This window comes from Eulemur rufifrons, chromosome 30, assembly GCF_041146395.1.
Source record: "Eulemur rufifrons isolate Redbay chromosome 30, OSU_ERuf_1, whole genome shotgun sequence".
In the NCBI taxonomy this organism is placed as follows: Eukaryota; Metazoa; Chordata; class Mammalia; order Primates; family Lemuridae; genus Eulemur; species Eulemur rufifrons.
Window position 1 is genome coordinate 94,904,129 of NC_091012.1, and position 12,863 is coordinate 94,916,991.

A 12,863-nucleotide genomic window follows, 5' to 3' on the forward strand; every position below is an offset into this window, starting at 1 on the left:
TAAGCCCCTAGCAAAGGGCTTGCTTGGCATATAATAGATGATCAGTAATGAAAAAATGAATGCGTTATAGATTCACATATCCACAAAACCTTTAGAAACCATCTTTTCCACCACCCTGATGTGATATACAGAAAACTGAGATGAGAGAGGTGCAGGGGTTTGCTCAAAGTCAGGAGGACCTTTACTGGCAAAGCCGGAATTTGAACCCATGTTTTCTAAAGGATCCCTGCTATTTAGATACAGAGTGAAAAAAAATAACTCAGATGTTTAGCTTGATTCAGCTAGCATTTATTGGCTTTCTCTATACCAATCTAGTCTCAAAATATGAAACAAAACATGGCTGTTTTTAAGTGTTTGAGCCTCCCATTTATGTAGTCCTCAGATCCATTACCTCAATAAACTCCTTAACCTGTGAAACAGAAGATGAGCAAGCTGTTTCAACAGGAAATGAGCTATTCTCCATGACTCCAGGATTGGCCCTGAAATAATCAAGCCACTGTGGTCCTGGCCATTTTGGGGAGAGAAACAAAAGGAGGCTATTGTTTCACTTAACTTTCCTGCACCCCAGCCAAACTTGCTTTAACTTCTTGGCCACTGGCTTTCTCTCCCAGTGTCCAGGACTCCCCTAAACCCAGCTGAATAAAGTTATTTTTACACAGGAAGGTATGTGAGGTAGGTTTGAAAAAAGAGGAAACAAAGCTTACCTTTGCTAGAGAAAACCCTTCCATATTCATGTCAGAGGTCCATTGATGCTGAACTGCAGACCCCAGCCTGAGCCTTCCAGCCCTGCTCAGTCAGTATCCTGGATTACAGGGCCTTTCTCATAAATTAAGTCCGGGACTCAAATTTGGTGGGGGTTAATGTGGTGGGTGAGTGGGGGAAGGGTAAGTGCCCTCTTTTCCAGAAACTAAACTACAGGAATGTCTTGTTCCTTCCAGGACCTGGTTTGGTACAAAACCCGGGACGGGACGGTTCTTTGACCATATCCGGGTGTTTTCTAAATCCTGGTTAGGATCTCAGGAGGAATTACAACGGGGTGGGTTTCACTTCTGTTATCGCAGCTTGCTAGTTGGTCTGTGCTGAGATCCGGAGGAGAATGCACTGTCAACGTGGCCAACCAAAGCTCACAGGCAGATTTCAACAGCCCCATTTAAGAAATGGGGCCCTTTGCAAGAATTACTAGAAGTAGGAAGAGCTTTCATCCCCACCAACTCTTTCCCTTCTTTCTCTGAAGTATAATTATCAGCCCTGCCTGTTTTTCGTAGGTCATGGCTGCTTGGTGATAGATAAAAAATAAAACTGGCAATAAAGCAAGCAGCTTTTTTTCCTACATGCTAGCCAGGCCCCATGTTAACCACTTTACATGCATTCTATCATTTAAGTCTCACAACTATCCTCTGAGATGGATACTCTAATTCTCTCTATTTTATAACTAAGGAAAAAAGGGCTCTGAGAGGGGTGGTAACTTGTTTAAGGTCACACAGGAAGTAAAAGAGGGGAGAATTGTGCTGGGTCTGTCTAGACTTTTAGCCACAAAACTACCACACTGTTCTGCTTAGGAGAGAAACCCAGAGAGCCCTTTTGAGGTAGGGGAAGGGACTTCACAATTACTGAGTTGCTACTGTCCACTAGTCAGTGCTAGATTTTTTAAATATACATTAACTCTGCCTCTGTAACTTCTAGCAGATTCTACAGTAAAACCCTGGGCCTGTATTAACATTTTCCATCTGAAGAAACAGGATGCAGCTAGAAGATGGTCTATATTAACACAGGTCAACAGCCTAAAATCTAAGAAGACACAGAAGAATAGGAAATACAAAGAAAAAAAAAAAAGCAAAATGGGCCCTCAAAATACAGGGAGAAATTGGCATCTGTATTTTTTTTTAAAAGCCAGAGGTCATCCCTGTTCCTGCTGTAAAGACAGGGTAGTGAAAAGTCACTGACCTGAGTCAAGTGACCTAGGTTCCCACTCCAATTGCTCTGGCAGTAATTGGCTGTGTGGCTTTGGCTCAGGCCCTTCCCTTCTCTGGGCCTCTCTAGATTTGTAAATGAAGACCTTGAACTAGATGTGGGACCTCTCATCTCTGTAAATTTACATATATAGAACCCATGAAGAAAGTACATTCTACAGATTAAGGGTAGATGAGAAAGAGGTTTTAAAGACACAAGTATAAGGGAAGAACAGTTGGAGAGTAATTAATGGTGATAAGGCTGAGAAAGCTATGCCTCTTTGAAAAGGACTGTATCTACCCACCAGACCCAGGTATAGGAAGAGAACAGGTTTGATGGCAGTTCTGCCGCCTGATATCCTTACTTTGCGACGAGGAGATCTTGGCTAGGAGTGGATGCTGTTCTCCAGGCAGGCTCGACACATTTTTCTCTCCTTGATTTAAAGCATCTGAAGCAGACTCCAGGGAAGAAAACTTTCAGAAGACTGAGCTGGTGGGGCAAAGTCTAGGTCATAAACAATGAGAGGTTCTTTAGGGTACTCAGACACTTAGGAGCTGCCCCACAGACTACAGCCCAGGCCAAGCCAAGTAGAAGCACGAGTAAGGAGAAGGGAGGAGCCACCAGCCCTGGCTCCCTCAGAAATGGTCAGTGGTCAAAGAAAGCTAGATCAGACCATGGCAACTCCTGGGGAAATCTGCCTGGCACAGATGTGAACCTTGAAGCTAGAGGAAGAAGGTGGGGACCAAACTCATTAAGCTGGGATCCAAGTCCAGGCTCTAAGTCATTTATGACAGGGAGGGGAAGAGATAAGGCCTCTGCTCTGACTCATGAAAGACAACAAGAAACAGGTCATTATAGACTCATGTGAGGCAACATTGTGAAGACTACAGGAGGCCAGCTAGGCCATGTTTCCAGGCTTGTATTATTTATTCACCAATTTCACTAAGAGGATACACATTCACCACCTCTTCATCAAATTCTGGGCACATTTCTGGTGCCTTCTCCCAGGGGTCACTTGGAAAACATTTTAAAGTTGATGCCTATAGACCAGGGTTGGCAAATTTTTTTCTGTGAAGGGCCAGTTAGTAAATATTTTATTTGCAGGATATACAGTTTCTGTCTGTCATAACTACTCAAATCTGCCATTGTAACTTACAAGGTCTATCTATATTCCAATAAAAATTAATTTATAGCCAGGCACGGTGGCTCACGCTTGTAATCCTAGCACTCTGGGAGGCCGAGGCGGGCGGATCTTTTGAACTCAAGAGTTCGAGACCAGCCTGAGTAAGAGCGAGACCCCGTCTCTACTAAAAAAAATAGAAAGAAATTAGCTGGACAACTAAAAATATATATGAAAAATGAGCTGGGCATGGTGGCGCATGCCTGTAGTCCCAGCTACTCAGGAGGCTGAGGCAGGAGGATTGCTTGAGCCCAGGAGTTTGAGGTTGCTGTGAACTAGGCTGATGCCACAGCACTCTAGCCTGGGCAACAGAGTGAGACCCTGTCTCAAAAAAAAAAATTAATTTACACAAACAAGCAGCAGGTCAGATTATAGAGTTTTTTTGTAATATAGACATTTTTAAATATAGTATCATTATTAAGAGTGTGGAAACTGGAATCAGACACCACGGATTGAAATCCTACCTCTGCCATTTCCTGATTCTGTGACTACAGTACTTTTATCTTTCTAAACCTCAGCTTTCACCTCTGTAAAATGGGGTTAATAAAACTACCCATTTCATAAGGCTGTTATGAAGACTTAAGGTTATAAAAATAACTATTTAGCACGGTCACTGGAACATGGTAAAGATAACAAGAGAGTCATTTTTTTAATTTTAATGAAAAAATCTAAACTATTGTTTTCTTATTCTTATAAGTTGTATTAATTCATGGCAAAAAAGAAGAATGTTTCAAGAGTTCTGGCTTTACATTCTAGTTATGCCACTAAAGAGCACCTAATGATCCTGAACACATCTTTTTGCCTTTCTGGGCCTCAATTTCTTCACCTGTAACTTGGAAAATATTGTCTAGGTTTGCCCTTTTCAAAAATTAATTTTGACAGCAGAACCCTTCCCCTGAACAGTATCTTAGTAAACACCTACTATCTATGGAAGATGAAAATAGAGCTGTTCTAGATAAGGCTGGGAAGGAGACAGGAAATAGGCAAGGCTGAAGGGACCCAGGGAACTGTGAACTGGACATGCCTACCCTCACAGAAAATGTGGTTAATGCTGGAGCACCAGCAAAGAACCTCTAGGGCACTAAAAACAAGTTTGAGAAGCACAAAACCAGAATGTCCTTAATGGGGCTTCAAGTCTTAAATTCTGTCACTAACCCATTCTTTCATTCATTCATTTAGTCAATCAGTATTTCCAGGTTACCCGTGTATTCACTATCACAAGGGCATGGCCCTGTGATGGCTAAAAGGATGAGAGAATCCCAGGGACCCTCATATTAGGGGCAACATAGTCTAGTATGAGACGTATGGGATTTGGAGTCAGGAAGAACAGAGTTTGCATCCTGGCTGGCTTTTTCTGAGCTGTGTGACCTTGGGCAAGTCACTTAACCTTTCTGAGCCTCTGCTCTGGTTCCTCATCTGTAAAATGGAAACAATAATACTTCTACAATTGGAATATTGTGAGGATTAAATAAGCTGGCATTTGTGTGAACCCTTAGTAATCAGCATGTTGGAGATATTCAATAAGTGTTCTTTTCCTTCTCATCTTCCCTACAGTAGAATTTTGTGACAGTATCAGATACCTGATGAAAATAAAAAGCCAGGGACAGTGCCCTGGCATAGCCAATCTAACTGATTTATCTCAGGATCTTCTGATGAGTTTGCCCTTAGCCATTTTTAAAAAGGGCTCTAGGAAAAGGTGGAGGGGTGAAGGGAAGAAGGGGATGTATCCCTGAGACCACACTTCTAAATCCACAGCCCTCCCTTTTCACTCCCCAGACTGCCACTTCTGATCAGCAGACTCCCTCATGCTTTGAAAAGGTTACTCTGCATTGCTGTAATGTGTGACTATCCTGGGCTCACTCTGGGGATATTGGTTCTTGAACTCTGGTTCCTGAATTGCACTTGCTGCCTTCTCCAGTCCTCCAAGGTAATAGGGCTCAAACTTGAGCATGTGCTAGAATCCCTTGGACAGTTTGTTAAGACACTGAGTTTCCGTTTCCATAAATCTTGGGTGAGGCACAGGAAATTGCATTTCTGACAAGTTCCCAGGTGATGCTAATGCTGCTGGTCTGAGGACCACACTTTGAGGGCCACTGCTCTAAGGCACTGTTGCTCTGAAGTTCACCCCCACCAACTCACTTGCATCTGCAGATTGATCCTTGAGCTCCCAACTCCCCTAGTCTTGAGGCATCCACTCACAGGCTCTAGCTCAAAAATATATTTTCTTCATCCTCCTGGTACCTCATTCATGAGGAGTCTCCCTGAGAGTCCTCCCAACACCTTTGCCCCAGACCCTTCCTGCCTGCCTGGGGGAAGCTACCTCTCCTCTCCCTGTTCAGTGAACATGTCTTCCTTTCCAGCTACCTGCCCAAAGCAGGTCTATAAATGTTGTCAGCTCCTTCTTCCAACCGTTCTCTACTTTCTCATTTGGCTTCCTGATAATGGATTCTGGGCATGGACAAGCCTGGTTTAACTCTTGGCTCTGCCTCGCCCTAAAATATGTAATCTTGAGGAAGTCACTTGAGTTCTTCAAGCCTCAGTTTTGTCATCTGTAAAATTAGAGTGTGAAAAGAAAATGGAAGAATGTTTGTAAAAGTGCCTAGCACAGCACCTGTCACATACTAAGCAATCAGTGCATGTTAGTCTTATTTTTTTCTTGTTCTGCCTTCCTCACACATGCCTACCCATACCCACACTACTAAGGAGGTCACAGCAAATAAGAAGGATAAAACAATGCATGAATAAAATACTTCATTAGTATCAAAAGACATGGTAAATGAGAGAATATAGGTCTATATAAAATGGTATAACATTTCAGATGGGAGAGAGGTTATTATAAATAGGTGGGTATCAGAATAAGTTTCATGAATGACTAAATAACATCATTATCACAAAGACTCCACTCTTTTTCATTTGTTAATTTTTGGGTTTTTTTTTAAATTTTACTTTTGAAAATTTTTAAAATGTTTTAATTGTTATGGGAAGATAATAGTTGTGTATCTTTATAGGTATATGTGATGTTTTGATACAGGCATACATACAATGTGAATTAATCAAAACAGGGTAATTGGGGTATTTATCATTTCTTTGTGTTAGGAACATTCCAACTGCACTCTTTTAGTTATCTTAAAGTATACCATAACTTACTGTTTATTATAGTCACTTGTGCTATCAAATATTGTTCATTCAATCTAACTATATTTTTGCACCCATTAACCATCCCCACTTTATCCCCCAGTCCCCACTACCCTTCCCAGCCTCTGGTAACCGTCATTCTACTCTCTATCTCCATGAGATCAATTGGTTTTAATATTTAGCTCCCACATATGAGTGAGAACATGTGAGATTTGTCTTTCTGGGCTTGGCTTATTTCACTTAACATAATGTATCCAATTCCATCCATGTTGTTGCAAATGGCAGGATTTCATTCTTTTTGTGGTGATATAATATTACATTGTATATGTGTACTACAATTTCTTTACCTATTTATTTGTTGACGGACACTTAGGCTGATTACAAATCCTGGCTATTATGCCTAATGCTGAAATAACCATGGAAGTGCAGATATCTTTTTTAATATACTGAATTCCCTTCTTTTGAATATATACCCAGCAATGGGATTGCTAGGTATGACTCTACTCTTGTCCTCCATAATCTGCTCTTCAAATAACAGCCAAAGCTATTTTTGCCAAAAACACAAATGTGATTGTAAATCCTCTTTGCTTAAAATAGTCCAGTAGTGTTTGCCTTATTGACTGAAATTGGAATAATAGAGAGATTAGTATTGCCCCTGGGTCAGGATGACATTCATACTAATGAAATATTCCTTTTTTGTGCATGTGTGAGTGCACATATGGAAATATCTCAGAGATATTTCATTAAGTAAAAAGCAAGGTGCAGAAGTGAGCAAGTTGTGATTGTTTATATGTATATAGATAATATAGGTAGATATCTTCTTATACATATCCTTATATAGATGGATAAAGAATTTTTCTTCTGGAAATGTCATAAAATATTCTTAATAGTGGTTTCCCTTGGGGAAAGTGACCTGGTTTGCGGGGGAGCATGACTTTCATTTTTCGTTTTGAACTGTTTGGATTTTCAAACCTCATTCATTAGTTACTTTATTTTTTTAAAAAAGGAAAGGTTAGCTGGAAAGTATGAACTCACTTTTGTTTTCTTCTTTGTATTTCTACTCGTGAGAAAGAAACTCATAACTGTTATATTAAGAAAATTAATGGCTTGTCATTTCACTGGGGTAAAGATCAAACTCCTTAACATGGCCTGTAAGGCCCTTTGTGGCCCGGCCCCTCCTAATCTTTCTAGCTCACTTCTTCTGCCCTTCCTCATCTCACACTCTAGCTCCACCTATGCCAGAGTTCTGTCAGTTCATCAATTTCCAAGGTGCTACATGCCCTCTCTTCCCTCCAAAACTTCTTTTATGTTTGAGCCATCTGGATCAAACACTTTTCCCCCCTATTCCTCAATCCACTTATCTTTTGTGTCTCAATTTAGAAGTCCTTCCTCTAAGAGGTCTTTTCTGGCTTTCTGTTGCTTCTCGGTAGGGTGCTCCTATAATGTGCTGTTAAGTCACCCTGTACATCTAACCACAATTTATTGAAATTGCTTGTTTAACTGCTTCTCTCCACAGCTAACAATGGAGGCTCTGTGAGGTCAGGGATTATATCTTTCTTGCACCTACTGTAGTCTCAGAGTCTAGTACAGTCCTGGATACAGAGTTGGTGCTCAATAAATATTTGCTGGATGAATTCGTGAATAATGAGTGAAAGAATGAATAAGACAGGTTTCATGGTCAACAAGATCTTACTAGGAAAAGAAAAAGCTGCATTCATGACCTTCACGTTTGAAATGACTTAGGTGGGCTTTTCCAGTTTTAAGGTTGGTTTTATTGTACCTGACAGTTTCACTGTTTGACCAGCAAGTCTGTTTCCAAAAGGTCTGTGTGCAGGTCACTGACAGCCCCTGTGCTATTCCAATTGAGTCATTATAACTAGCCCAGCCCTATTCCTCTAAGCCTTTAATCCTCAAATTCTCTTTGGCCACCTTGGGTTAGAATAATAGCAAGCAAAAAGAGGCTTCAGATGGCATTGAGAGTATTTGCTTTCAGATTAGGTTACTTCACAAAGCTCTTACAGGGGCTGAATTTACCTGTTTTATATTCTTTTTTATTTATTTCAGGATATTATGAGGGTACAAACATTTTGTTTACATTTTATGTCTTTGCCTCACCCAAGTGAGGTTTAGAGGCATGCCCTTCCCCTCTACAATGCACACCATGTCCATTAGTTGTGAGTTTATCCCCTCAACCCCCTAATCCCTGGAGAATATTATTACTGTGTGAGCACCATAGTGTTGATCATTTAGTGCCAATTTGGCAGCGAGTACATGTGGAGGCTATTCCTCCAATCTTGTGATATCTCACTGTGGATAATGGGCTCAAGCTCAATCCAGGAAAATATAAGAGGTGCTAGATCACTGTCGTTTCTTATAATTGAGTAATATTCCATTGTATACATATACCAAATTTTAATAATCCACTCATGAATTGACGGGCACTTGGGTTGTTTTCACATTCTTGCAATAGTTAATTGTGCTGCCATAAACATTTGGGTGCAGATGTCTTTATTATAGAATGTCTTTTGATCTTTTGGGTAGATGCCTAATAGTGCTATTGCTGGATAGAACGGTATTTCTATTTTTAACTCTTTGAGGTATCTCCAAATTCTTTTCCACAGAGGTTGTACCAATTTGCAGTCCCACCAGCAGTGAAGTGTGTTCTCATCTCTCCACATCCTTGCCAGCATTTGTTGTTTTGGGATTTTTTTTTTTCATTTCTCATTAACCTTTTATTTTTAACTTAGTTTTACAATAAAGAAACAGAAAATAAGTCGATCATTAAAAACATACCATAGCTGTCACTTTAAAATTTAAAATGAGGTTCTTGTTAAACAAAGCAGAACACTATACCCTATAATTACATCTTTACTTTTATATACAAGAACTGTGTGCAAAGTGCTTTTCAAACTGCAAAATAAGACTTTGGAACAGGATACAAATGGTTATCCCTAGGATTTAGTTACCTCTTCCTGCTCGTAATGATTCACAACTGCTTACATTCTTAATTTGCATTTGATGTATTTATACATTAAGAGAAAAGCCAGCTTTTCTGACAGCAGATTTATATCTAATTTTTGAAAATATCTGTGATCCACAGGTCTAAACTTTATTTTTACATAAGTCAGTTACTTCCTTCATTTTTTTTCTAAATAGAGGACCGTTACTTAAAAACAAATATTGGGAGATCCCTTTAGACAGACTAATTTTAATCAATATGGGATGCAAAAGTAAAAACCACCAAGTTACATGAAAGAAAAAAAAAGGAAAAAAGTCTGGGAAAAGCAAATTATATTCTTATACTTTTTTTTTCAGGCAAACAAAGAACCATCCCGTAATATTAGAGACGGGTAATTCTTTCCCTCTTATTTAAAACACTCTGAATACATGATGCTAAACCCAACATCATACATACCAAGACTGCTTAAAAATTATTTGTTACAAGCATCTGAATCAAAGAAATCTTCGAAGCACAAGGTACATCTATCTAAGTGAGCAGGGAGTTTTAGAAGATATACAAGAATGATTTTCCAAACAAAGTCTTCAAGGATCTAAATTATAGCCTTCCTTTTGGTTTAAATGTGAGAGGTGGGGTAGAGGGACTTACACTTCCATCAGTTGGTCAGGCCTTATTCATGTGGAAGCACGTGGCCTACGAGCTTGCGAATCCTTCCAATACCCCTGCAAAGTAGGTATATCTAAAATATTGTAACCCGAAGGAGAAACTGAGGCACTAAGAGGTTAAGAGTCCAGTCTATATAGTTCACCAGTTGCAGAAAAGTGATTTTCTTCTGTTTCTTTTTTGACCTTTGTAAAAACAGTATAAATAGGTTTTCATTTTATATTTCAAAGCACCCTAGGAAGCAGACACTAGAGATCCTCAGTTAAAGAAAAATGATTACAAAGGAATAAATGTACATGTTTGAATAAAAATCATATCAATCATTTGCAGGCTCAGAATATACTTTTAAACCTACATAACGCCCAGTCTTCAACATTTCCATCAGCAGGTTATGTGACTTCCGTGAATCATTTGTAAAAACTAAGCCTACTACAGAGGGCTCTGCTTGTTAGTAACGATGCCCGAACACCAAACTCAGGGCTGCGAATGCCCAAAAAAGGTCTTGGGCAGCCCACAAAATGAAGAAGATTCTTCCAGCAGTTTTCTACTACTTGGCATGGCAATTGAGTGACTAAGATATAAAGTTGATTTAATGTCATTTGAAATACACTCCTGGTTTGCATTCTTTCTTGTATTTAATTTAGAAAATTAAAAATACCCACTTATAAATCTGATCTCATTATCACAACTGTGCCTTGGAAAAGCAGCTTATATTTCTCTATGGGTGATAATCAGGTAAACGTGTTACCAAACGATAATTAATAATTTAATGTCCTTCAAGTTCAAGGGTAGGGTAAATCTATGTATGCGACTTATAACCTAGTTGAAATTGATTATTCAAGTATCAGTGATATTAGTCCTTAAAATGTTATCATTTGTGTAGTGCAAAATATGTATGTATTTATGTACACAAACCAAACTACTGGACAAGAAAAAGCAATGTAATCATCACAAACTAAGATTTTCTTGTGAACGCCACAATCCAATTCATTCTGAGGTCATCCGGGCCCAGCACTCTTCTTGAGTAAAACACCGTTTTCTTCAGTTCAGTTTTCTTCTCCTTCTTTGATAATATAAATGCACCAGCCACTGGGCAATAAAAGGCCATACGATAGCAAAAGTTAGTGCACCAGGAGATATCTCAAAGGGCCACCAAGATGGTCTCTGTGAGGAGGACTGATTACTAGTCTGCAATGTTGATGACTTTGCCTGCGAAGCGGTCAGTGTTTCCAGTTTGTGGAGTCTCTGGAGGACGCTCTGCATGTCCTCCTGCAGTCGCAGGAGCACCAGGGCGATCTGCTCGTTGAGGCTCCCTCTGGACCCTCGGTCCGAGCCCCAGCGCTCCCCGTCCCCTCCGCTCCCCACCTGCCGACCCTTGGCTTCTTCGCTGAAGTGTTGCATCCGGTGCCCTCTCCCCCTTCTGACGTTGGAGAATTCCTCACTTTCTCCGCCTCATTTCTCTCGGTGAGGTGCCCCACTGTTATTCCTGCCATCCTCTCCTCCGTGCTTAACTTCACCTTTTCCTTCCACTGCTCCCACCGGCATACTCCCAACATCGCCATTTCCAGGAGGTACTTGAACATCTTCAGGAAAACCAGAATTTTCCATGGGCTGACTGAGATCACCTCCCAAGTAACACTGAAATGGTCCATTGTTTGATGCAAAGCTGTCCAAAGACTCTTCTTGTCCAAACTGCTCCATAGAATCACAGTAAACTTCACTGTCTGAATCACTTGTCAAATGCTGAATTCCTGTAACATCTTCAACATGATCATCATTTATATCTTGGTGAATGCAGACAGCAGTTTTTCCAGTTTGCTCCAAGTGTTGATCTATAGGTTTTACTTCTTCAGGGCTTGTGCCACTCAGGGAAGAACTGGCATGAATGTCATTCTGTATATCCTGAACAAAGCCATCTTTATCATAGCCATTAGTGACAATGATTTCCAAATTCTTATGATCTGCTGATTTCTTCATCATTTTCTTATCATTGTCACTTTGTTCTGCTCCTTTCCCTTCTTCTTGGGCCTCCTCTTCCTCAGACTCAGCCCCACTGTCGCTGCTCTCGGCTTTGCCATTAACCGTTTTGGCATTTGGAGAAGTCGTCAGAACACTACCAAGATCTGAGGTTACATCAGAACTCCTGCCACTCTTTTTGTCCTCTACAATTTCATAAAATGGACCTATGACATGCAGCAATTCTTCAACTTTCTCAGTCATTGGCATAGTCTCAAGAATCTTTTTCATTTCTTCAACATAGGCAATCACGGCTTCCTCTTTGGTCATATCACCCAATGAATTCCAAGCATCCCATTTATATCTTCCAATAGGATCCCAGAATGCAGGCCTTGAAAGTTTACAGGGTCCTTCAGTTGCCTGTTTATAGAAGCTATAGAACTTAAGCATCATTTCATTTGTTGGCTGGAACGAACCATTTTTCGGCAAACTCTGGATCACCTTCACGGCCGCCTCGAACCTGGTTTCGTGCACGGATCTCTTGTCCGCCATCTCCAGCTGCCAGCGCCGGCCCCGGTCCCCAGGTCTGTCGGCGGGAATCAGGCAGCAGCAGCACCAGCTTTCCCAGGAGCCTGCATGAAACTTGGTATTGCCGGGCAAGGCCCGTCCGGTAAGGTCCCCGACGCCCGCCCCTCGCCCTGCCCCGCGGGCTTGTTTTGGGATTTTTTGATAGAGGCCAATCTCACTGGGGTTAGGTGATATCTCATTGTGGTTTTGATTTGCATTTCTCTAATGATTAGAGATGTTGAGCTTTTTTTTTTTTTTAATATGTTTGCTGGCCATTATTCTGTCTTCTTTTGAAAAGTTTCTGTTCATTTCCTTTGCCCATTTATTGATGGGGTTGTTTGATTTTTTTCTTGTTGATTTTTTTAAGTTCTAGATAGATTCTTGTTATCACCCTTTATCGGATGTGTAGAGAGCAAATATTTTCTCCCATTCTGTAGGCTGTCTATTTGCTCT

At 40.6% G+C, this 12,863-nt stretch overlaps 1 protein-coding gene, 1 non-coding gene and 1 pseudogene across 3 annotated transcripts in view; 1 reads left to right on the forward strand and 2 right to left on the reverse strand.

Annotated features, from left to right (window-relative positions):
• HEPH (hephaestin) overlaps positions 1-922 on the reverse strand; it is a 75,830-nt gene extending 74,908 nt beyond the window's left edge. The window contains exon 1 of one of the 2 annotated variants that reach the window (XM_069463037.1): positions 705-922. The gene's annotated coding sequence lies outside the window, so the exon portion shown is untranslated. The remainder of the gene's footprint in view (positions 1-704) is intronic. The other variant, XM_069463036.1, reaches the window with a different exon arrangement.
• Positions 923-6,859: 5,937 nt separating this feature from the next.
• LOC138379304 (U6 spliceosomal RNA) lies at positions 6,860-6,965 on the forward strand. Its single transcript, XR_011232076.1, has one exon. It is a non-coding gene; the product is annotated as a U6 spliceosomal RNA (small nuclear RNA).
• Positions 6,966-9,068: 2,103 nt separating this feature from the next.
• LOC138379132 (acyl-CoA-binding domain-containing protein 5 pseudogene) lies at positions 9,069-12,501 on the reverse strand (annotated as a pseudogene).
• Between the last annotated feature and the right edge of the window lie 362 nt (positions 12,502-12,863).